This window comes from Cervus elaphus, unplaced genomic scaffold (assembly GCF_910594005.1).
Source record: "Cervus elaphus unplaced genomic scaffold, mCerEla1.1, whole genome shotgun sequence".
NCBI lineage: Eukaryota > Metazoa > Chordata > Mammalia > Artiodactyla > Cervidae > Cervus > Cervus elaphus.
The window spans coordinates 1,727,524-1,732,049 of NW_025316686.1; positions in this window are offsets into that span (position 1 = coordinate 1,727,524).

Consider the following 4,526-nt stretch of genomic DNA (forward strand, 5'->3'; position numbering starts at 1 on the left):
GCTGCCTCCAAAGGCCGCTTTGCAAGCACTCTCGCCGGCTGTTCCCGCCAGCCGCGCACAACGCTCCCAAGCCCGGGAGAAAAGCGCTTCGGGGTGGTGCTCTCTCCCGGCCCTTGCCCCTGAGCCTGGGGGCCAGGCAGGGGCTCCACACTCCCAGGCCAAGGCAGAACCACATGCACACGTCTGTTCCTGCCCCCTGCACCGGCAGAGAGCTCCGGAGAGCCAGAGTCTGTCAGGCAGCTGCTGGGCTGGCCGCCTGTGTGGGAAGGGGCAGAGCCGACCTAGGGGCACACTGGGCCTCTTGCTCTCCCTGCTGCCCTGAGGCTGCTGGGCCAAAGAGGTCTTGGGCATCCAGCCCCTTGCTGGTCCCTTCCCTCTGACGAGGCCCTCTGAGCTCCAGCCCCTTGCAGTGTGGAGACAGCCCCTGCCAGCAACCTCCTCTCCAAGGAGGCCTCAAGCGAGGCCTAGGCCCAGGGGAAAGGCACCAGCGGGGATGAGCCTGGGGAGGCTCCCGGGCATGTCTGGACCCAGTCCCCGCAGCCTGCCCCTTGCTGGGGCAGTACCCCCGGAGGCCAGGAAGGTCTGGGCAAGGCTGGCCAGGGGCAGGGGCCCTGCTGGGTCCTGCCCCTGGCCTGTGGGGCCTCTGAGCACAACCGGCCCTCTCCCGCTGGAAGACCTCCCCGGCTGCCTCCAAAGGCCGCTTTGCAAGCACTCTCGCCGGCTGTTCCCGCCAGCCGCGCACAACGCTCCCAAGCCCGGGAGAAAAGCGCTTCGGGGTGGTGCTCTCTCCCGGCCCTTGCCCCTGAGCCTGGCGGCCAGGCAGGGGGTCCACACTCCCAGGCCAAGGCAGAACCACATGCACACGTCTGTTCCTGCCCCCTGCACCGGCAGAGAGCTCGGGGGAGCCAGAGTCTGTCAGGCAGCTGCTGGGCTGGCCGCCTGTGTGGGAAGGGGCAGAGCCGACCTAGGGGCACACTGGGCCTCTTGCTCTCCCTGCTGCCCTGAGGCTGCTGGGCCAAAGAGGTCTTGGGCATCCAGCCCCTTGCTGGTCCCTTCCCTCTGACGAGGCCCTCTGAGGTCCAGCCCCTTGCAGTGTGGAGACAGCCCCTGCCAGCAACCTCCTCTCCAAGGAGGCCTCAAGCGAGGCCTAGGCCCAGGGGAAAGGCACCAGCGGGGATGAGCCTGGGGAGGCGCCCGGGCATGTCTGGACCCAGTCCCCGCAGCCTGCCCCTTGCTGGGGCAGTACCCCCGGAGGCCAGGAAGGTCTGGGCAAGGCTGGCCAGGGGCAGGGGCCCTGCTGGGTCCTGCCCCTGGCCTGTGGGGCCTCTGTGCACAAACGGCCCTCTCCCGCTGGAAGACCTCCCCGGCTGCCTCCAAAGGCCGCTTTGCAAGCACTCTCGCCGGCTGTTCCCGCCAGCCGCGCACAACGCTCCCAAGCCCGGGAGAAAAGCGCTTCGGGGTGGTGGTCTCTCCCGGCCCTTGCCCCTGAGCCTGGGGGCCAGGCAGGGGGTCCACACTCCCAGGCCAAGGCAGAACCACATGCACACGTCTGTTCCTGCCCCCTGCACCGGCAGAGAGCTCGGGGGAGCCAGAGTCTGTCAGGCAGCTGCTGGGCAGGCCGCCTGTATGGGAAGGGGCAGAGCCGACCTAGGGGCACACTGGGCCTCTTGCTCTCCCTGCTGCCCTGAGGCTGCTGGGCCAAAGAGGTCTTGGGCATCCAGCCCCTTGCTGGTCCCTTCCCTCTGACGAGGCCCTCTGAGCTCAGCCCCTTGCAGTGTGGAGACAGCCCCTGCCAGCAACCTCGTCTCCAAGGAGGCCTCAAGCGAGGCCTAGGCCCAGGGGAAAGGCACCAGCGGGGATGAGCCTGGGGAGGCGCCCGGGCATGTCTGGACCCAGTCCCCGCAGCCTGCCCCTTGCTGGGGCAGTACCCCCGGAGGCCAGGAAGGTCTGGGCAAGGCTGGCCAGGGGCAGGGGCCCTGCTGGGTCCTGCCCCTGGCCTGTGGGGCCTCTGAGCACAACCGGCCCTCTGCCGCTGGAAGACCTCCCCGGCTGCCTCCAAAGGCCGCTTTGCAAGCACTCTCGCCGGCTGTTCCCGCCAGCCGCGCACAACGCTCCCAAGCCCGGGAGAAAAGCGCTTCGGGGTGGTGCTCTCTCCCGGCCCTTGCCCCTGAGCCTGGGGGCCAGGCAGGGGGTCCACACTCCCAGGCCAAGGCAGAACCTCATGCACACGTCTGTTCCTGCCCCCTGCACCGGCAGAGAGCTCGGGGGAGCCAGAGTCTGTCAGGCAGCTGCTGGGCTGGCCGCCTGTATGGGAAGGGGCAGAGCCGACCTAGGGGCACACTGGGCCTCTTGCTCTCCCTGCTGCCCTGAGGCTGCTGGGCCAAAGAGGTCTTGGGCATCCAGCCCCTTGCTGGTCCCTTCCCTCTGACGAGGCCCTCTGAGCTCCAGCCCCTTGCAGTGTGGAGACAGCCCCTGCCAGCAACCTCCCCTCCAAGGAGGCCTCAAGCGAGGCCTAGGCCCAGGGGAAAGGCACCAGCGGGGATGAGCCTGGGGAGGCGCCCGGGCATGTCTGGACCCAGTCCCCGCAGCCTGCCCCTTGCTGGGGCAGTACCCCCGGAGGCCAGGAAGGTCTGGGCAAGGCTGGCCAGGGGCAGGGGCCCTGCTGGGTCCTGCCCCTGGCCTGTGGGGCCTCTGAGCACAACCGGCCCTCTGCCGCTGGAAGACCTCCCCGGCTGCCTCCAAAGGCCGCTTTGCAAGCACTCTCGCCGGCTGTTCCCGCCAGCCGCGCACAACGCTCCCAAGCCCGGGAGAAAAGCGCTTCGGGGTGGTGCTCTCTCCCGGCCCTTGCCCCTGAGCCTGGGGGCCAGGCAGGGGCTCCACACTCCCAGGCCAAGGCAGAACCACATGCACACGTCTGTTCCTGCCCCCTGCACCGGCAGAGAGCTCCGGAGAGCCAGAGTCTGTCAGGCAGCTGCTGGGCTGGCCGCCTGTGTGGGAAGGGGCAGAGCCGACCTAGGGGCACACTGGGCCTCTTGCTCTCCCTGCTGCCCTGAGGCTGCTGGGCCAAAGAGGTCTTGGGCATCCAGCCCCTTGCTGGTCCCTTCCCTCTGACGAGGCCCTCTGAGCTCCAGCCCCTTGCAGTGTGGAGACAGCCCCTGCCAGCAACCTCCTCTCCAAGGAGGCCTCAAGCGAGGCCTAGGCCCAGGGGAAAGGCACCAGCGGGGATGAGCCTGGGGAGGCGCCCGGGCATGTCTGGACCCAGTCCCCGCAGCCTGCCCCTTGCTGGGGCAGTACCCCCGGAGGCCAGGAAGGTCTGGGCAAGGCTGGCCAGGGGCAGGGGCCCTGCTGCGTCCTGCCCCTGGCCTGTGGGGCCTCTGAGCACAACCGGCCCTCTCCCGCTGGAAGACCTCCCCGGCTGCCTCCAAAGGCCGCTTTGCAAGCACTCTCGCCGGCTGTTCCCGCCAGCCGCGCACAACGCTCCCAAGCCCGGGAGAAAAGCGCTTCGGGGTGGTGCTCTCTCCCGGCCCTTGCCCCTGAGCCTGGGGGCCAGGCAGGGGGTCCACACTCCCAGGCCAAGGCAGAACCACATGCACACGTCTGTTCCTGCCCCCTGCACCGGCAGAGAGCTCGGGGGAGCCAGAGTCTGTCAGGCAGCTGCTGGGCTGGCCGCCTGTGTGGGAAGGGGCAGAGCCGACCTAGGGGCACACTGGGCCTCTTGCTCTCCCTGCTGCCCTGAGGCTGCTGGGCCAAAGAGGTCTTGGGCATCCAGCCCCTTGCTGGTCCCTTCCCTCTGACGAGGCCCTCTGAGCTCCAGCCCCTTGCAGTGTGGAGACAGCCCCTGCCAGCAACCTCCTCTCCAAGGAGGCCTCAAGCGAGGCCTAGGCCCAGGGGAAAGGCACCAGCGGGGATGAGCCTGGGGAGGCGCCCGGGCATGTCTGGACCCAGTCCCCGCAGCCTGCCCCTTGCTGGGGCAGTACCCCCGGAGGCCAGGAAGGTCTGGGCAAGGCTGGCCAGGGGCAGGGGCCCTGCTGGGTCCTGCCCCTGGCCTGTGGGGCCTCTGTGCACAAACGGCCCTCTCCCGCTGGAAGACCTCCCCGGCTGCCTCCAAAGGCCGCTTTGCAAGCACTCTCGCCGGCTGTTCCCGCCAGCCGCGCACAACGCTCCCAAGCCCGGGAGAAAAGCGCTTCGGGGTGGTGGTCTCTCCCGGCCCTTGCCCCTGAGCCTGGGGGCCAGGCAGGGGGTCCACACTCCCAGGCCAAGGCAGAACCACATGCACACGTCTGTTCCTGCCCCCTGCACCGGCAGAGAGCTCGGGGGAGCCAGAGTCTGTCAGGCAGCTGCTGGGCAGGCCGCCTGTATGGGAAGGGGCAGAGCCGACCTAGGGGCACACTGGGCCTCTTGCTCTCCCTGCTGCCCTGAGGCTGCTGGGCCAAAGAGGTCTTGGGCATCCAGCCCCTTGCTGGTCCCTTCCCTCTGACGAGGCCCTCTGAGCTCAGCCCCTTGCAGTGTGGAGACAGCCCCTGCCA